Genomic DNA, 21,927 nt, shown 5'->3' with positions numbered 1-21,927 from the left:
TTCCCTTCTTCTCTTTCCACTGCCTGTCGAATGCAGATAACGGATGTAATTAGCATTGTGAAGGTTATGTTTATGGTAAGAAAACAATAAGCTGTACCATGTTGGGGCCCAAATGCGCGAATAAAAGTACATCACGTATCATAACGTTGCAAACCAATGCCTTGCGTGGTCTGGAAATTACATCACAGTTAGGTGATTTAATAGTATACCATCAGCAGGTTACATTGCACATGATATCATAAAATAATTCATTTGGTTAACAATGAGAATTTTTTTTTATAAAAAAAAGTTCTTAAAAGTTCTTTGTTTCGCGTTAGCATTTATCGGCTGCAGATGTAAATTGTACAGTACAACCATTCAACGTACACTTTTTACTGAACATACAAATTCCAGTTCCATGATCCCAGTGCCGCCAGTGAACCAGCCCCTTTTATCGATCGGCCAACATGGAAACTCGCATGCTGCTATATGTAAATAACAAAAATAATACCAGCTGACAAGTGGAACGCGAGATCCAATATTTCTCCTTCGTTTCACTCTCGTCGAAAGCTCCGCCACACATCGGCGAATCTGCAAGGAGTTTTTTTTTGTCCTCCTCATGGTCTCCCTTTGCATTCCATGGTCTCCCTTCCGAGAAGAAAGAGTTGGTGCGATGGTGCGGCCGATGGGAAGGGGACCGATTTGCTGCCGTACGGCGTTTGGCGTTCGATTTCCTATTCCGGTCCCGTAAATAATGGCTTTTTTCCTGAACAAATATTGTTCTGGTTCCCGTCATTCTCGGTCAGGTGAAGCGCGTCCGTTTTGACGCGCGGGACACGTGCCTTGGTAGATAATGATTTCCGGTAATCGATAGCGTGGTACGCGTGACGGTAGAGCCGGTTCAGAGTGGTGGAAACGGTGTCTTGACACTGCCTGCATCACCGACTGCTGGCTGCTCGTGCTACATGTTTCCGCTTCGCGTTTCGCAACGCACTAGCACGACCGTAAAGCTATTTGAATGCATTATCAATTTGCTGCAAATTGAATTGAAGTGTTTGAACGACGACGAGCAACTGCACGTTCTGCACGATCGTGAATGGCTAGCTGGATTGGGGTTTCGAATCCGGGAATTAATATGCAGCCGCAGCCCCGCCGTAAGACGACGCAATTCAATTAAAATGGAATTAAATGCACATTACACGAACACGAACGTCACTCGCGATCGCGTTGTATGTAGACGCATTGTGTATGGCAAGTAGTAGGGGAATGGTATCTTCAATTTTGATGCACGCAGTCAGTGCTGTGGAGAGGTAGCTGCTTGGCATGGGGATATGATTCATGCATCAGTTTTAATCCATGATTTCTGCATGATTTGTGATGCCTATTTGCTCTTACATATCATTAAATTTGTCGCATCTGGAACCTTTCGTCGCTTTGACGCAGCTCTATATATACGACATGTTACAGGAAAAAGAAACTTTGTTGATGAAGTTCCTTAGGAAAAATTCTTTAATTCTATAGGCTATGTATTTTTGGTGTTATTGGTATTGGCCATAGCATGGGGTAATAGCAATATTTCTTTTTATATATTACAATGCCAAAACATAAATTACATAGATAGGCAGTACCTTAAAAAAAAGTTTAGTATCAAACGTGGTTTTATCATTCCCATCACTGATATAAATTTTAAAAAAAAGCTTGAAATTTCAAGCTACTTTATGTCATCGTATTATTGTTATTATTATTATGGTCGCAGCATTACGCGAAATCCTTAGCCCTCATGTATTGACATATCTTCACTTGGCCTACTTAAATCTCGATGTTTTTGTCAGGCGAACATATCGAAACAATCAATCAGCTCCGTATGGTGATTTGGAAAACAAAACTTTACCCAAAAAAGGGCCTGGCCCTTCTCGGCTTGATGGGAATGAAACGATTCCGCTTTTATGGCCCGTTAAATGGTGACCGTCCCCACGTTATGCGTCGATGGTCCGCAATTGCCCCGAAAGCCTATATTCCCTTGTCAGCACTTTTGCAAAACAGCAACACACCATCCGCCCCGCCTCGGGTTCCGGTCTCCGGCATAACAACAACAGGTGGACGACGGTCGACGGTCGTGCTTTCTGGCACTTTCATGTCGAGCCACAGCCTCAGTCATTGCTGGCTTGGGTAGGGTGGGGTGGGTTCGTTGGTTGGTTTGCTTGCACCCCGTGATTGACATTATTTCTGCTGACGAATTACAAGTTTAAAGGAAATGAGCGCTTCCAGCGGGCAAGGGATGGCACGCTGGCGAGATACTAAATCCCGATGCTTTCGCGTTGAAGTGCGGGCTAAATCGTCGCTGTCGAAACGGAAGCTAATCAAATTCTCTGATGGCTTTCGGCCATCTACCAGGCAGCGGCCACGTCTCCTAGCCGCCACGCTACGTTATTGCAAGGGTAGCAATATTTTGGCCAGCGGTGGCAGCGGCAGCGGCAGCGGCAGCGACGTTGTGCGTTTTCAACTCATAAAGCCACGTGTAATACGAAAGATACTATCGAGAGAGGGCGACCAGTGCTCGGCCCATAAGCACACACACACACAGCATTCAAACATCAACTGCAAAGGATGCTGGGGTTGGGTTTATGTCGCGTGGATTGTGAGTGATTTTAGGAAATGAGTTTGCTGGTGCTGCCGGAAGCATCGTAATTGCCTGAATTGAGCGAACAACTTTATCACCACTGCCGGTAGTGCTGAATGCTGAAAAGGCCATAAACCCCTTGGAGCAGAAATAAAATAATCGCCAGCTAATAAATGTTGCACAACCGAATCAACAAACTGACGACGATGTTTGTGCTGAGAGGCAGGAGGCGGAGGAGGAGGAGAAGGATGAGGAGGAGTAGGACACCGGCTTTTTGGTTCAGTTACTTCTTCTGACCTCGAGTTCGCCTAGCAGAACCACCACTTTTCGGGGCACAACACAATCCTCAAGCGAAACTGCGATGTCCATAGCTCTCTCGCCTCGAGTTTTCACAAATTCTTGAATATTCTAATGTCTTTTGGAATGGACGTTTCGGAATGAGAAACAGTACGGTCGGTAGTGGCAAGGTCACGCTCGAAGGTGAGTCGAAACATTGCGGAAAAGTAATCACCAACCTGTCCCAACCGTACCCAACTTTACCAATATACTTCTGCCAAATTGCAATAATCGACACGCTAAGCTAAACGGGGCACCAAATTGTTGGCGCCCAAAAGATTGGGCAAACAAAACACTCACACACACTTTTACATCTTCCCAGCAAGTTATTAGCTTTCGCTCATTGACCGGCACGCCTCTTCCACGGATCGTAGCATAACAAGAGGAAAATTAATTGCTCGGATTATTAAGAATTATAATCTCTGCTTCTTCGTTAGCGAACAACCGTCTCCCGTCGGTCGCGGAAGGGTTTGTTGAGCTTGGGACTGAGGCATGCGATCAGATCGATACAACGACCGGACAGTTCGACAGTTCGGCCGGTCGGAGGGGACGCAGCGGTGGTTGAAATTCAACCGTCACAGTTAATTGAGAAAGTTTGTTCGAGGAGATTTGTTCAGCAAAAATCAACGTCTCTTATCAATGGGATTTCGCCATCGGCACGTTGTCTCGAGGACCACCGTCGACTCTTCCTGAGTGATCCTGAGTGAAGCTACTCAGCATGCCGCTGTCGATGGGAAATGGTGGTGGGTGAGAATAAATGGATGGAGAATTAATTGTTGATGAGTGTTGTTTGACTGTTGGCAGTGTATTTACATCCTTCAGGCGGCCATAATTTCAAGGGCAGGTTAAGAGCTAGCCCGTTCGAGACCATTAACGAAGGTTGTCACGTTGGAATGTTCGGCTGGAGCCGGAGTAGAACGTTGACCAGAAAAAGATAGACCGAATATTAAAAGATTTCTTTTATGAAAAGAGAAAATCATAGATTTATATGAAAATATAATTAAATACACAGACAAACTGTTTACTAGTTTTGGCAAATTAGTCATTAAACTGTTCAATGAGACAAGCATCATATTCTTTTTATTTAAATCACAAATTGATTTTTATGTAATGGGTTGTTGCATAAAAAATTAAAACATTTTTAATACACCTTCTTGTGATTCTTGCCAAGATTGCGAGCCATAATTATATGATGTTTGTGTAATAAAACGATCGCATTTGGAACACGTTTTGGTTTGCTATATGCATAAAATGTTTAATTTAAAAAATGTAATTGATATGTCCACTGGAGTTAGGATGCTGGGACCAGTTGCGTCCAATGGTTTCGAAATGCACCCCATTTTTATTACAACTAGTGTTTAATTGAATACTGAAGTATCTATCAACTTCATGACGAAACTCGTTATACCAAAAACAAATCACAACAACCCTGAAAACATTGTATTTCAGAAGATGGACCTCTTGTCATACGTCTTGGTCTTACGGGCCCAATCTTGGTTGACGAAAAACATGAAATATGTGTAACAGATGTTTCGCTTCCCAGGAGTTCCAATTTGACCCTGTCGAAGTTTTAAACAAAGGCTAATGCTAAAACAAATCCTTGTGAATTTTTTTACCTTAGTGATACTTAATTGACAGCTTGCATCACAAAGTTATTGTCACCTATTTAGCAAGGATATGCTATCGATTTCCTATTTTCAAGTAGAAATGATTGGAAAAGACGATGGACATTTCAAGTGGTTTTGTTTGTTGCTGTTTCAAATACACTATGGACTGCGATAAATTTGAAAGAAAACACTAAAAAATTGCTCAGGATTGGAACTCAACTGGATTTGAACATCAACACAAAAGAACCTTTTTTATTGGTCTCCCTGTGTAAACATTTCTCATTGTATTCACTTCTCCCTACCAGTCGATCATGATCTGTAAGTTAAGCCACTTGCGAGAAATATCTTTCTTTTCTTTGCAATTAGAGGGCCCCATTCATGGACATGAGGTCGCTGAAAGGACCTCTTTTACGTCGTTAGCGGTCTCATCATGACCAATTTAATGTCGCAACATAGGAGACCGAATTGTAAGAAGCCGTCCTGCCCATCACACATGTGTATACAACGGTGCTTCCTTTTAACAATACATCGATGCGCGCTAAGCATAGTAAGTTGACGTCGACATTGAGCCACCGCCGTTGGAGAAAGAGAGAACCGGTCGAAACCAAATAATGGATCGAAGAATGAAGAAGCAGAACTTAACTCACTGCTACTTTGCGGCCTCGTACGATACTTCGGGTTCCTCCGTCCGATGTCAACAAGAGTACCTGCTGTTAGGCCCAATTTCTCAAGAAAGAGTAAACTATTTGGAAAGCAAACAGATACCCGACCCACCACCCCTTGTCCGTTCGCGCTAGGCCAACAAACAAACACACGACAAACATGTTTCCTTTTGGTTTGGCGGAAGGACGGTTTGGTTTTCGGGTCACATCACTGGACGGTTACGTGATTTTCCCTTTGAACCCCGGTCATTCAAGCAGCAGGTTTCCGGTAACGATAACGTTCGTCATTCGGAAATCGATGTCAACCGATGTTCCTCGCAGGCGGTTCTGCTATGATTGCGTGGCGTTTAGAAGCGTTTTTTGATGATTGGCTTATTGGAAAATGTTTTTTGCCACTCATGGCAACACCTTTTGTTGTTGTCTGGCAGCCACGGGTACGTCTGGGTTCTTGAGAAAACACAGCCCGGTCTTTTGACCTGTCTGTTCACACTGGATGGCATTGTGAATCAATTTATTTTTTTTCTGCGAAGATAGTCCCTTCTTCGAAGCAAACACACACAATACGTAGATGTCCCTTTTCGAGCACGCAAACCCACGAGCTCTGGCTAAAAATAAGTCATTTTCCACGGAATGTGTTACTGTAGCTTAATGTGATGACCGATCTGCTTTAACACGTGGGAAATAATGGTGCAATAATTGGTATTTGATTATCCTTGTCTGGACAAAAACATGTCTCTGAAAGCATACATCATTCGGATTGGCGGCTTGTAAAAGGATGATAGCGGATTCGCTATTGAACGCTATGTCCGCTTTGGCATTATCTATTTATTAGACCACGGACACGTAACACGTGCGGTGTTTCTGGGAAGCCATTCTTTGGCCAATGTCCTGTCTACGATGGACGAACCGGACATGTCAGGAATGGCATTGGCTTAGGGAGCCGCAGGCGAAAGCTATTCACTGCCATAAATGATTCGTTTTTACTAGCCAACCAAGTTTACAAAAAAAAAAAAAACAGCAACAGCACACTGTACAGTATCTCAGCTTTATTAAATCCACTCGTCCTGCATTCAGCAATGCTTGATTTCAATTAAAATTCACATGTAAAGTGGGCCATTTTCCTACTAACGATTCCTGGAATTGATTACAACACGTCATACTTTACCTAGAACTGTCTTCACAGGTAGTGGGCGTTACTAGTTATCCAATTGAGTATTAATATAAAACAAAACGCGACAACGTGTGTTTGCCAAAACCAACATGATTTTCCCAAACAGTATTCAATATGTTAAAACATATTACGTTACATACAAGAGAGCAATAGGTGTGTGTCGGTGCGTTATCCATTAGAAATCGGAGATAAATATCAGATAAAATCAATTCCCATGTAGGTTCGCCAAGGACCACCCTTTCTAATGTCCTCTCTAAAACACATACAGGCAAGGGCAGCTGAATGTTGGAAAAATGGAACATTAAATGGATTACATGAATGTCTCGTTACGCAAATTCGTTCCAACATCAAAAGTTCGCCATAAAATCGATTCTAATCAGATTTCCGACGCGCCGTGGCCTAGATGATTGATTAATGCGATGCGAATAGGGATAAATTTGCATCCTAACGTGATTACAAAACAGCTCGTCGCTTGCTTGCGATTGGCTGATCCGTGAATCGTCTGTGAAAACCAAAAAGTTTAGATCATGGTTTGAAGGCCATTTTCCATACATTCATAGAATCACCCATAGACGACCCAAGCTTGGCGCGGATTCCAACGTTTTATTCAAAACTTCTCTTCCTTGGTTGGTGATGCTACTGCCATGCTCTTTTCTTCTTCAAAGAAATTGCCATACTTTATCCCTTTATGTTGTAAGCATTTATTCCGTCGTCAAGAAATGTGCGCTCGAACCATTGGCCTCCCAAACGTTTATCCCCGGCAGCCGGTGGTGGGAGTTTTACGCAAAGCGTTTACGAATTAGCACTTGATGCTCTGCTGTTTGTTCGCTTCTGGCACTTGCTCCAAATGCTTCACCATTTCCTCTTTGATTTGCCACCATTAGTGTTCGCCCCGTGAGCCAGCGAGCGAGTGAGCGACTCGTTCCGGTAGTGCAGGCGAAAGGGAGAAGAGGAAAATATATAAAAAAAGATGCTGCATCCAGCGGCGTTCCTTCCAACGTTCAGGATTCATAATTGGATTTTTCTAAGATGCTGCAGCACATTTTTCTTGCAACTTCTTACACCCCACTGGGCACACAACATTTCCGCTTCCGCTGATCCAACACCACCCATCGTCGTCGCTGCCACCGTTTTGTGATCGTTTGCGATGGTCATGCATGTGGGTCCGGTGGAGTTGCAGTAGCGAAATATTGCTGGATGGCCACGGAAATCACGTTCACGTTCGTCCCTCGTTCAACTATCCTCCTGTGCTGTGCAGTGTTGATCCTAGAGCGAAACAGTCACTGAAGGAATGTTTTGCTGCCGGTTTATGCCGGTTGTGCTTGGAGTGCAAAGTGAAACCCGTTTGGTGCTTGCTGTAAGCGGTGCAACGGTGCAACATGGTTGCAAACATCGCGAAAAAAAGGCAAAACCACGCGCCAATACACTGAACCGAGTACAAAACGAGATGTACATGTCTTGGATCGGGAGCCCCTCCCTGCAATTGTATTCACTTTCAGCAAAAATATGAACCACTGAAGAAAGGGGCAGAAAATACGAAATAAGCACAAGTGGAGCTTTATTGCTGTTGCATGCTAGCAGGCCGTGGCCTTTGACGTGTTTACATCACCATTTTGTGGTCTTCAGAGCGCGAACTGGGCTGTCGTAACGGCAGCTCGTTCGAATCTGTTCTGCTATTTGCGCTTTACGCGGCCATTTTGACCCTGATTCTGATTCATCGGGATCATGAAGCTATCGGAGCGTGCCCTAACCAGACGATCAATCCCCTTCACACTGACACACTTACTTGCACACAAGCGAAAACAATGTGCAACCAAAGACGTCCACGCATACGTAAAAATGGATTGTAGTGTTGCGGAAAAGGAAAACTGTAGCGATTTATCGTGCCGTAAGATGGTAATAAATGCTATCAGCTCGGGTAGCACACCGGTGGCTGTTCCGTGAATGCAAGGATAGAGAGAGAGAGAGAGCTGCAAAGGTGTATCAGGTGGCAGGGAGCTGTTATGGACGATCGCGCCCAATAACCAGCACATACCAAGAGTGTTTGTGTGTGTGTGACAAGGAGAATGTTCCGGTAGCGTCATAAACTCTCAATCCACCATCATCGGAGCGCCACATCATCAGTTCCTCGTTAGCCGCAGTGCCCCAAGCGGTCGACATCCATGGTTGCAACTTCCTTCAACAAAGCAAATCATAATTAATTGATCGTTTGATGGGCCACTCTGGGAGTCGCTGGGTGCGGGGGTTGTCGTAAAATTTCCCCGCCAAACCGCTACTACCAACAGAAGGTGCAAGCTTGCCGACTACTACCCGTGAGGCAGGTAACATTTTGAACGACCAATCCTCCCGTTGGGAACATACCGGGCCATTTGTATGAATAAGCTTCCTAAAAGGAGCATTTGCTTTTCAAGCGGCACTGAAGGAACCGGCGACAGGAACCTGCAACTGAGTACGAAGCAAAGGAACCTACAACGGGAAGTCACGCGGGGCGATAGATTCGAGAACCGCCAGCAAATCTGGACAGCACGAATTAATTGATGGTATCGATTGCCGACACTCAAATAATGATGACACGGCACGCTGAGGTCCACTGAGAGGACCTCACCGCATGGTGAACCACCACCACCGTACCCGCCGATGCCATCAATATCAATTATCATTAATGATGAAATCGATAGGGCATGGCAGCGGACAATTTGTAAACATTAGTCAAGTCGACGTCGAGTCGCAGAGAAGCTTGCCATCTTCACCATTGAAGAGGTCCCGAGGTGGCGCTATTCCATTGCGCTGGGCGGTTATCTGATTTTCGCTACCGAACACAGATGGATCAGCTCATTAACGGTGATGGTACGGTGGTTGGGCCGCCATTCCGGTCATTCCGGCTGGCTGGCCCCCATTTCCCATTCGAATGGATCACGGTAGCCGTTTCCGATTCCGTCTTATAACGACTGATAATGGGAGTCGATGTGATTACTGGGGTGGTAAGTAGCCTGTTCTGTGCAAATGGTGCTTTAAGCGACACTCACACCGAAGGCGCTCAAACGCCAAAACAAAGCCTCCTTCCAAAGTTCCATGGAAACGTTGCGATTTTTGCGTGTGAACGCTTCCAGTGTATTTGAATGAAATACAAACGATTATTTATAGAACATTCTCAACGGCTACAGTTGGCTAAATGAGATCCGTATTTGGGGCCGTATGTAGGGTATGCAGCGTTCGTTAATATACTACTGTGTCCAACAAGTAAGGTGACACGGTGTCCAAAATGCCCGCGTAAAAGGATACCTTTAGTTTTGTATTTTTTATATGTTGTCAGCACTGTTATTGACAACCATGGCAAGTTTCACGTCAAAATATTCACTAGTGTTTGAGATACGTATTTTTTTGTGAACTGCTAAAAGTGCATTCTTCGTTTTTCTTCATGTCGCAAATTTTAAAACAAAGAATTTGCATTAAAAATAATTTTTCTGCTGCAAATATACCAATGCGAATGGTACAAAATGTCTTTAGTGACGATACTACGTCAATAAAAATTATTTACACTTGGTGGAAAGACTTCCAGGAGGGTCGGGAACGTTTTGAAGAGGAAGTACGCTCTAGACGACCACCAACGACAATCGATGCAGGTCACGTCCAAAAAATCAAAGATTTGGTGTTGGAAAACCGTCGATTAACAACAAGAGACTTTGCTGATGATATTGGCATATCAAACATATCCGTAAATTACATTTGGAAGGATGTTTTTCATCTCAAGTGCGTCAGCGCTCGATCACGATAATGCACCATCTCAAACTTCGTTGGTTTTCTGTGGGTGTGTTTTTTGCCAATATTTTCACTCATATCGTTCCGATAAAACCTTATGCGCCTGATTTGGTTACATTTGGCTTCTGGCTATTAGACAAGCCCTAAATTTCGTTCCGAGGACACTGTTTTGACACGATAGAGCAGATTCAAGCCGCTGCGAAAAAGGTGCTGAAGGCCATTCCTAAAGACGACATTTTCGCGTGTTTAGAAAATTGGAAAATTCGTCGGCAAAAGTGCATTGTGTCTGGGAGGGATTACATTGATGGCAAAAAAATTGATTTGGAAGAAAAATTAAAGAACTTTCAAAATACATCCAATGTCACCTTACTTTTTGGACACAGTAGTATAGTTTATTGGTAAAAAATACGCGAATGATAGCTAATTCGTATGTTTTCCAACGGTCCGTCCTAGTCAGTTGATCAATATGGATAGACGATACAGTAAGAAAAAAGTGTTTTCACCTAGAAATAACCAATTTTTTAGAAAATTTTTCATTCATCAATCAAAATTATATCGTTTTCTTTATTTTTTAATCTACTTCATTTTGCTTTAATCTTTTTTAAAAAAACACTCACCAATAACTAAAACTTTTTTTCGTTACATCATTAGCAAACTAGCTTTGAAGAACATTTTAAAATAAAAAAAGGCTTAAGAAGAAGGGTGTTTTAGTGCTCAAAGCACCAGTAAGCTAGCTGAAGCAAATGATGTGCGATTTTAGATTTTAAACATGAGTTTTCCATAAAAATCAGCTGACATAGGGCACGGCTGGATAACCCCTTTATTGCATACTGTATATGTGAGTGCTAGGGGTCCGGTTTAGTAATGCGAGTCGGTCAAGCTATTGCAACTCAATACTCATGGAGGTTTGACAGAACCGCGCGCTTTTTGCGTTTAAACACATCTCTACCCATTGTGAAAACGGCCTCAACGAACGGTACGAACTGATCGCAAACTGATCTAATTCTACTCCCTGGCAACTACTCACCAACGCTCCAACAATCCATCGCTTGCTTTGCCGCTGCCGGCTGTTGCTATGACTGCGTTCAGTCATTTTCATCAGAAGCCCTTCAGAGATGCAATTACAACAATCTGCATCTGCCGGGCCGCGGATTTGGCATCGGCTGCTGGCGTACAAAATGCATTCGCGTCGCTGCCTTTTTCGGCCACGATCTTCGTTGCCGAAGTGAATTGAGTATTGTTCGCTCCTGCTGGCTCCTGGTGCCTGGTCCTGGTGGAGCTTTATTGGCACTTCATGGAACATCAAGCTTCATTTGGCAGCCATACCCGGGAACAGAGACCCCGACGATGACTGAGTGCGTGCCATACCTATCTATCCGTGAGCGGTCGCCCAGATCCACCAAATTGAAACGAGTTTAATTAAAAAACTACACAACCACCCAAACATATCGTGTGGTGGCAAACTCACACGCACACACACACACACACACACACACGCTCTCCTGCACACGTCGTACCGAGAGCCAGCTACTAGTTCATGCAGCCAGTTCTTATCTGCCCACTCCGTAGTGTTCTCGCCTTGCCGTGGAAAGCGTCAACCTTCTAGAGACCCCGTACGGCAATAAGGCAGCCGTGGTCCGGCGGATTCTTCCCGGAATCCCTCCTGTGGTTCGTCACGAGCGCCGAGGCACGTTCTCAGCCGGCCCCAGGTAGTCCACGTGTGTGGTGTGTGTTGCGTGTTGTGAAGTGTAGTAGCACTGCACCAGAAATGGTTGCTCTGTTGCTGGGAAAGGGGTGGGGGGAGAGCACGTGGTATCATGTGGCCAACACACAGCAGCCAACTCGCAATCGCAATCGCTGTCAGTCAGGCAACTCGTCAGATGCTCTTGGTGCTGTCCGCTCTGTTGCTGCTGCTGCTGCCAGGATGGTGAAACGTATACTCCCTTTTTTTTTGCTTTCCTCCAAAATGTCTACGTGAATGCGCACCGGTGTGTGTGAGTGTGTGTGTGTGTGCGTCTGTTTGTTGAAATTCCTTACACCCCCCCTTCGCTTAGGACTCCAGGTTCAGGTCCAGGTTCCAGCCGACGGTCGTCGGTTTTCATCTGTGGGATTGTGGCCCCAAAACGTGCCCCCCCCCCGTTCGAGTGGATCTTCTTTATGGCTTGTTGGTTTCCCCTGTCCCGCCAACCGCACAAACCGCACACCATGCCGCACACCTCTCAATCCGGCTCTGACAGACCGACCGAAGGGACAGACAGGACCAACCGAAACCCGAGCGAGCATATGTCAGGGCAGTTAAGTTTGCTGTCAACGGCAAATATGAGCCACCGAGCCGAGCAGAGCAGAGCTGAGCGGTCATCTTGCACACGAACGACGTGCTTTCCGTTCCCCCCCGTCCCGTGTTCCTCGTCCCACAGGCCACTATCTGAGTCAATCCGTTGACTACGCAAAACATTGGCATCTGGTAGGTGGTGGTTTCGGTGGTGGATTCTTTTTAGTTCTCGCTGCCCAAGTTCTCGCACACCGACCGTCGACCGACGGTGGTGCTCGCGTCAAGCTCCGTGCGCGCGCCCACCACCAGACCATAAGTTTTATGAGACACACAAAAGACGTAGAAGGTTATCCTGGCGGTTGTAGCGTGCCAAACAACGGACTGTCGGTCGGCGACAGCAAAAAGATGGAATACCGAATAACAACCATCTCTCACTCGCTCTCTCTCTGTCTCTCTCTCTCTGTTCCTGCGGAGGGTCTCTTACCGAAATTACATCACCACATTCCCACACTCCCATGCCCCCCCCCCCCCCAGCGCGGTGCGGGATTTGGACACTTTTCGACGAACGGCTTATATCTGAAACGAGCCTTTTTAATTATTATCCACCATTGTGGGGACCGTACCGTACCGATGGGCACGGAGGTGAGCAAACATTTATTGCCTCGAGCGATGTGAGCGAAAATGAATTTTAGTTTCACCCTTTTCGCCCTCCACCGCCTCCCGGTTTCGTATCGTATAGCTTTTTGAAGCAATCCAAACCCTCTCGGGAGGTCTGGGTCGGAGGTGAAAGGCCAGAAGGTGATGCAGAGGGAGGGGATAGGGGGCATAAAAAGTTAGAGGGTGGTGACCTAATGAATGGCGAACCGACGTCGGAGGCGACGCTTTCGTCCACTAGGCTCGTTACAATATCTTACGGGTCTCTCCCTCCTCTGTGTCTGTGTTTCTGTGTGTGTGTGTGTGTGTGTGTGTGTGTGTGTGTGTGTGTGTGTGTGTGTGTGTGTGTGTGTATGTGTGTGTTTTTCGCGTTCCGATGGACACGGAGGGCGCAAAATGGCGAGCTGCAGCACGCGGACACGAAAGGAGAAGGAGGGAGGGAAGCGTCAAGTCAACAGTCGGTGGTACCCTTTAGAAAAAGGGACACCTTTTGGGCCCTGTGTGTGTGTGGTCCCGTGGGTGGTGGTGGTGGTGGTGGTGGGTGATGCTGGTGGCCACTGCCACCGCCCCGAATGGTTACGAAACAATAAATTATTGAGGATTTTATTCACTTTCATGCGCGCTCCGCGGCACGAGGACAAATCGTACCACCACCACCACGACGACACTTGGCCTCCTCCCTCGGGAGAGGGTGAAAGGTCAGACCAGCAAGGCAGGCAAGGGAACTCTGCTGTCCAGGAAAGCAAGGGAAGTGGTTAAGGTGTAAGGTACCGGCGTCACAGCTCACTTGGTTCCGGCTGCAGGTAAATGGTTCCAGAAGATGGTGTGCGGTGTCCTGGCGGTGTCCTGGTGGTGGTGGTCAATAAATCAGCCCAGCTCACCCCACAGGCCAAACATGGCGTCTGTCTTTGCGAGGAGCTGGAGTGGCTGGAGTGAGGTGAATAGTAGCCAGGATGAAGTCATCTAGTAGAAAGCTCCCTTTCCCATCGCGCTGTGTGGTTCCTGGGATTTGGAGCTTAAGGGATTTCTCGTGCGCCTTAAAAAGCATTTCCAGCAGTTCCAGTGGTTGGCCAGCCAGCCAGCCAGCTGCTTAGCCGGATGGATGCTGGTGGGCTGCGGGTAGTGATTGAAAAAATGGTCCTTCCGGGTTTGCCGGAGTAACCTCCATTGTACTGAGGGACTGAGTGGCCTTTGCCCTATGCTCGAGCTCAACCGCTCTCTCTCTATCTTCCTTTCTCTTTCGTCGGTGACAACACGTCTTTGTCGAAGTTAAATTCTTGTCGCCACTCGAAGGAGAAGGTGGTTTCGGTGGGAAAGGGGTATCCGAAGCAAAACTTTCCCAATCATATTTAAGTGGCGCCCCGAACCGATGGGATACCATTGTCGGATTGTCCGGTCCCGGTCCCGGTCCGGACCAGGTACTGGAGCTCTATCGATGATAAATTAATGCGGCCTCAACGGTCAACCACCGGAGGCCAACTTACGCCCCTCGGACGTCGTTTTCCTTTTGTTTTTCTACTTACTTTTAGCGTTACAAGAAAAATGAGGAAGCTTCCGCCAGCACGCGCCGTAGCATGGCATTTTCTATTCCCATCCTTTTTCCCTCTCTCCAATCCCCTTTGTCCGCCGTCCATTGAACTGCGCCCAATCAATTTCCGCTTCGTCCCCCCCGGGAGGGGCGGTGTTGTACTGGTGTGGGAAGGAAATTTGGAAAGCGAATACCGTGCAATAGGTGACCGGTTGGTGTTGGTGTTTGCCACAACACAACACGGTGCTGTGTCAGTTCATAGTAATAAATAGCGTCACATTTGAAAGGCACCGGCACCGGCGAGAACAAAAACTGGTGAAACCAGTTGTTGCTCGCTGCTCTCCACCGTAACGCCCGGGTTCGTGTTCTTTACTTCCATTTTAACGGTGTGAGAGGGTGCCGGGTGGTGGTGTCCGTGTTGACCGTGATTTGTGTGATTGGTGGTGGTTTCGAGCCCCCCCGTTTTGGATGTTTTGCCGTCGCACCGGGGCTATTTGTGGAATTAAAAATGTGTCTCCTCCGAAGCCCTGACGATAGCGGGTTTGTGGTTGTGCGACTGACTGGCGAGCCCGGTACAGCAGGGGCTTGTACCGGGAATCCTGGCTACCGCCGTTGAAGTAATTGTCAATAATCATAAATCATGATGAACGCTCAACCGCCGGGGGTCGCTCGCTGGTGTTCTAAAAGACGTGTTTGGTCTCGGATCGGGTATTCGCTCTCCTGTCTAGCGGTGTATCTATGAATCATGTTTTACAGAAAATGGCCCGCCGGTTCCGCCATTTGTTATTAACGGAACAACGAACGCAAAACAGTGTTAGTCAAGCGAAAAGGAAATGCTGGTCCAACTTTGCAACAACACCGCGCAGTACCCTCTCTGCGGGTTGGAGGGATGAGTTCCATGTAGTTCTCGCCAGCATCCAGTGGCCTGCTTGGTTACGCTTTACTGCCCCAACTTAATTACTTGGTACCGGACGTACCAATCAACGGAACGCAATCGACTCGAAACCATTAATTTGACAAAAGGTAGCTCTCGATTCTCGGTGGGGGGCGTTGAGCGATCAGCACCGATCAACCCTCAATCAATCGTCAGCCTGTCAGCGGATACGGCAGCGTTTCATGTTTGAAGTGCCGGCACTTGCGCCTCGTAATGCATCAGCATCGGAGTTTACACAACCATCAGGCTACTCGATTGCCTTCGGAGTAAGCGGTGCAATTGAGGTGCATCCCTCTTGGTATACTCTTTGACGTTCGCTGGTGAGCGCTGGGTAAGCATTTTCGTTCCATTTAGACTCATTAGCTGCAATATACATCACACACAAACACCGATGCGACGTACAACGCACACGATAGTGGCCATTACCGGCCGCCATTTTCGACAGCCGTTTTGGGATTTTGGGAAAGCGCATCAATTCTAATGTAGTGCCGGAAGTGTACCAGGAAACACCATTCCACCTGCTGACATGTTCGTTTATGGTGGTGCATGGTCTGCATCTTCGCTAGCGCTTCTCGGTTGGGTGCTACCCAAAGTAGCACTATGCTGTCTTATGCTCTGTTTCGATGGTTAAAATTGTTCCAGGTGCTTAAATATGTGGAAAGGTTTACGTCGTCGTGGAATAAACCAAAGATACCAACCAGAAGCTGTCAGAGGAAATTTCAGGCGGGAATGGTTTTCGTTTTATTCCTCAAATTTCTGCGTAAAATTATGCCCCAATTATGCACCCTTAATAAGCCGTAATTCTTCCCAACAAGCGCATAAGTTGGTGCGATGGAAGCATGGAAATAGTTTTCCACTTTTCCAAAGCGCTCACTTCCCGTTGAGCACATTCCGGGCATATCGTGTTCCCATCGCCTGCCATCAGAGACACACTAACTTTAGCGTGCGGGTGGTAAACGGGTAGGACGTAAAAGGATTAAGGTGGTTTCGGTCCGTCTCGTGAAGCCAGCCAGCGAGCACGCCCGTGCCATTACCGATTTTACGGTGCGAACTAACGAACGAGTTCACCGTTTGGTCCTGATGTGAAATCAATTGAAGGACGCCAGGACGATGTGTATCCAGTGTGCCAGTCGGTACGGAACGAACGAACGAACTTTTCCCTCCATTAGCATGGAGCGCCAGAGGGACCCGGTGGGCGTCGAGGAAAGGGCCAGAGGGGATGCTTATTTATTGATTTATACAGCGCTTCGTCGTCGTCGTTGTCGTTGTTGTCGTTGTCGTTGTTGTCGTTGTTTCCGGGAAAAAGCTCACCAATCCGAACTGAACCGGTTCCTATCACTTAATTCAAGCTGTGCAGCTCGTTACACTGTACTCGGGGATGGGGTACTATTGGTGGTAGTGGTGATGGTGGTGTTCATTAATTTGTGGAAGTTCTCATTGATTATGCTCCAAACCGCACCGAGCTGTGGTTCTTACAGTGATGCACCTGCCAGCAACGAAGCGTTCCAAACCAAGAAACGTGCACCACACACCACGGTGTCCATGGTAACCCGGGGTCGGGGATGCTGCCGCGGCGCATGACGGAGCACCGGAACATGTTGGCTACATGATGGGTTGTTGTTGTATGCCTGGTGTCCGAAGTGAGTTGCTCTTGGGGTCTTGGGGATATTGGTCAAATCGATCGATCGATCGATCGATCGAATCGCGAACCCGTTGATCGATTAAAGGGCACAATGTATTCTCCTTCACAGGAAAACGCTCCCACCATCACGTGCGCCATTGTTGGCCACTAGATATACCTCCCTCTGCATCCGGCCAGCTCGTGTGTGTGTGTGTGTGTGTCGGTTGAAGTTGGTGGTCTATGGTCCTTTGTTCGGCCTCTCGGTGGGCTGGTGGTGGTGGGCGTTAAAGTTACTTCCGCCCTAGTTTCGCTTCCTTCGCTTTGGCGCTTGGCGCATCACAACAGCTTACGTGCAGTGCCAATGGAAGGGAGTGTAAGGGCAAGGGTTCATTAAAAATATGTTTCCAGCAGCAAATCATCAGCTACCGTCAGGCGGATCGTGTGAGGGGCACAAAAACAGAGGGTTAGAGGATTCGGCCGACCGAACGACCGGCTGGCTATCCACAGATTGTCTCATCCGGTCTGAAGAAGCAGGAACAGGCACGGTGCAATCCCGCGGTGGTGGCCTGAAGCAACCGAGTTAAGTGACAGTCCGGAAGGCCGGAAGTTATGGGAGCAGGAAGCGTTGGAGCTGGGGGTGGGGGGCCTTTGAGAACAAAAAGATCTGTGACAGTCACTTCTGGCCGTAGAGTAGGGAAACGAACCTCCTACAGTTCGTTTCCCGTCAGGTCTCGGTGTCGGTACCGGAAGCATCAGCATCAGCAGCAGCAGGACGCTCTCTCTCTCTCTCTCTCTCTCTCTCTCTCTCTCTCTCTCCCTCTCTCTCTCTCTCTTCCTGTAGCTCCTCCTGTTCAGCCGTTTGGCGTTAATTAATGTTGCAGCCAGAGCAAGCATTCAGGGATTCAGGATAATTATTTATCGCTGCAGACCGGGCCAGACACCCGGGCGACATTCTCCTATCTTTTCTTTTCTGCTCCACCCCGTGCTTCCTTATTCCCTCCGTTTTGCACTGGTTGCGTCACCACACCGAGGAGCAGGAGCACGAGCGGGCCTGAGTGCCATGAGAAGTGTTGCTAATTTTGACGGCGTGCAAAAGTGATCGAGCAAAACTGTTGGCGATCATTGCGAGCATCAGCATCATCATCCGAACAGTGACAGCAGCAGTAGCAGCAGCAGCAGCAGCAGCAGCAGCAGCAGCAGCAGAGTGTCCTCATCTCCTTTGTCCATCCATTCGCCGGGAGCGTCTTTGACATGAGCTCGGGTAATTTGTTACTTCCTGACACCGTGGACAGCGGGTCCTAATCGGTCCGGAATGATGGCTGGCTGAAGAACGCCACGTGGTGATGATGGTGGTTTCGTATAACCGCACCCTGTATTGTAACGTCACTTTTTGGAGCTGTTGTTGCTGTACATTTTCTGGAGTTTTTCTTTTGGAGCTGTTGTTTATAATTTTTTTTTTGATATACGAAAAAAGAATCTTTCACTTGCGGTAAACCGTCAATGGCTTAGTGTCAACTGTCATTTTTCGCTTTGCAATGTTTATACACGAGCGCGCTCATACACGAATGCAACATTGCATTGCAACTGTAAAAAAAAACAAACAGCGTTGATGTGCGCTTGATTATGTACATCAAAAATGCAACGATGTAACGATGAGCGGGAGATAATGAAAGCTTCAGTTTTAATTCAATTTGCATCGATTAATCCCATTTTTCACCGAGCATATAACATGCAAACTGATTTTTTACGCTTTCATAATGACAACCTAATAGGCTTAACATGCAATAGATCGGGAACGCGCGTTGCAGCGGATTTCGACATTTCAAGCGAACCTCAGCCAATCCGCAAAATAAAAGAAAGATTGAAGTGCAATGAAATGTTTTGTTTTCCATTTTCTCCGCACACCCACATACACGAACGTAATTGCAGTGAAATAACAGTTCAACAGCTCTTAAGGCGAGCAAAATTGGCGTTCCCACACGTGTGTGTGTGTGTGGCACCCTTTACGTCAGACCTCGGTGCTCATTAATGGGAAATGTTAATGCAATTTTGTTTAATTAACGCTTCAACCTCCATCGAGCGAATTATCGATGGTGGGAAGTTGTGGGATGCAAAAGTGCAAAATGTGTTGATTCGTCCTGTTGCTTTAAGGGGGAGGCAGCAGCTCGTTTGTTGTACAAACACATCTGCCTGGTTGACCAATTATTTCCAAACAATAAATAACGCCTCGCTTTATTTTCTCGCAATACTTTTGTTATGAAGTGTTGAGTTATGAAAGACCACGGCCACATTTAATCAGCAGAAGAGGGATAGGTGTTGGTTCGCCCCAATGCGTGAGGAGGAAGAATGTGAATGAAATGACCAACAACAACACGACACGAAAACCCGGATTTCCGTTTAAAGTGTTTTCAATTAATGTTGCACAACGCGTGACGCTGCTCTTTAGCGCAGATCTCCAAAGCAAATATTTAATAAAATATATGTTGCTCTCTCTCTCTTCTGTTCTCCGAAGCTCCAGTGGTGAAGGTCCAGCAAACCAACAGCTCATGCCTCATAGTAAAATGTTATTGATGTGGTTGGACCAAAACTTCCATTCCCACCTCTTCGTCACCAAGGGCTGCACGGACCCCGGGTACCGGGAATCCATTTCGTGCAGGGCTTTCGACTGTCTTTCTGCGCTGCGTGCGCTTGCCCCTTGAGCCTTAGAACAAATTGGTGGACCACATTCGTACCTTCATTGGTTCGCGGCTCCATTTGCTTCATCACAAAGGACGCATTAATCGCAGGGCTCGTACGCGAAAAGTTCTCCGAACTTCAGCCGCGCTCGTAGCTCGTAGTCGATCGCACAAGAAAGGACCTTTTCAAGGACCTATGGAGTCCATCACGCCACCGCCACCGTCGCCGGTAACCTAATAAAGGCTCTTATGAAATGTTGTGCGACGGCATATCCTCCAACCATTTCGCCCAATCGCATACACACACACACGCAGAGGAAAAAAAAAGAAAGGAAAAAGAAGGTAGTCTCGCCATTGTACTCGGTAGTCATTTTTTATTTACTGTCCCTCACACTTTCCTTTGGGGCGATCCGGCGGCCCGCCGGTGCCGGTTCCCCGGGATTGCCGGGCGCACTCCGACTTCCGAGCTTCCCTTTGCCCCCCCCCCCTCCTCTCCCCTGGGAGCCGTGGAAGTGGCATGGAATAAGCGCCCGGGGAGCGATTTGATGGTTCATAAGACATTCATCTTTGTACCGTTGGCGCACTTTTCGGCAGCAGCCGTCACCGCCACCGTCCAGCGTCCGCCGGATGGTTTATGTTTCGCTACACGATCTCGTGCTAGGTGACGCGTGTAGGCGCCATTTCATTGTTGTTGTTGTTGTTGTTGTTGTTACTTTCAGCGAGACACACACAAGCACACCGGTGGTACTACGGTGTGTTCATTGTTTTGAATAGATAAAACCACCAGAGTGAAACGAAAGCTTTATGTGCCAACGGTAGTCGGTCACGGTCCCGCGTGAGGACGGAGCCGACGGAGTTACTGACGACCTTCCATTGCACTACTTCTACTTCTATGGTAGTCGCGGTTTCGTGTGTCCTTCGCGGAAGGACTGCTCGCTGATCGAAATGTGAGTGCGCTTTTGCCGTTTCTGTTATTATCTCGGTTATGGGAGGGTATCATTTTGCATTTTTTTACTGCTGCTCTTTTCGGTGTTCTCTCCGCGAAGTCGCGACAAAAGGGCAGTAGTTGAGGCATTCGAAGGTGCTCGCTCGCAATGTTTCTGTTTACAATGCTTATGATGCACATAACTCACTCTCCTTCTCTCTCTCTCTTCACTCAAGCACTCAAGAACTCGTCTTGGATAATCAAATAAAATGGAATTAGATCTTCTGAAAGCGATACAAAAGTAACGGATAAGCAGCACTATCAATACGATACCGCGATCGAACCTTCCCGGTTTTCCACTTAGAATTCTCTGCTGTGCCTCTCGTCTCTTACCTGTGAAAGGGATAAAAATAGAAAAAAAAACCAGCTTAGTATCAGTAAAAACCGAAATGGACCAAAATGGGCGAAAACCCATTTCGGGATCGATAAGGAACGATTCAGGGAACGTTTCATAATTCATAATTCGCTTGTCCTTTCTCTGATGATCAGAAGAAATAATAATCGAACATCGTTACCACGTTACCGTGTTCCCCAGAGTGACATTGTGAATTGGGTGAAAAAAAAAGGATAAATCATACCATGGACGGGAGGATCAAAAGCGAACCTAAAATCTATCGCTTTTCTGTGTTTTTTTTCTATTAATAAGAGAAAATCGGAAATGTCAGCTTTACTAAATTGCTAACGGATTGTGTCCATAGCTTCCATTCCAGGGTAGCATTTTTTTTAAAGGTAAAAATGGGGATCCTAAACCCCCGCAAAGCCGAAACCGAACGGACCGTCCATTCCGTACCAAAATTATTATGAATTGAAGAGTGGCTCCCTCTGCTGGTTAGCCCAAAGCTCTGGGGGCGGGTTCGGTTCGGAGCCACCGGAGGGGCGATTTGATTTCGGTCTGCTTCATGCACCCAGACCCAGAGATCTGTATAACTCCATCATCTCGAAACCCCTTTTGAACGGTTGGCTCGCCCCCTCCCGAAATCATCACCGCTATCAACATCATCTTCTTCATCATAACCATCATCAGCAGCAGTAGTGTTAGTGTTAGTGTTCAGCTGGTTCGAAGCTTGTCGCCTCTCGACGGATCGAACGACGGACCGAACCCGTTGGCTATTGACGGATGAAAG

The 21,927-nt window shown here is 47.0% G+C and overlaps 1 protein-coding gene across 2 annotated transcripts in view; it reads right to left on the bottom strand.

The window, feature by feature from the left end:
• Nucleotides 1-21,927, bottom strand: part of LOC125952263 (dopamine receptor 1) — an 88,940-nt gene that overhangs the window by 27,110 nt on the left and 39,903 nt on the right. The window lies entirely within an intron of this gene.

Source organism: Anopheles darlingi, chromosome 2 (genome assembly GCF_943734745.1).
Source record: "Anopheles darlingi chromosome 2, idAnoDarlMG_H_01, whole genome shotgun sequence".
NCBI lineage: Eukaryota > Metazoa > Arthropoda > Insecta > Diptera > Culicidae > Anopheles > Anopheles darlingi.
This window is presented reverse-complemented; position numbering and strand designations above follow the sequence as displayed.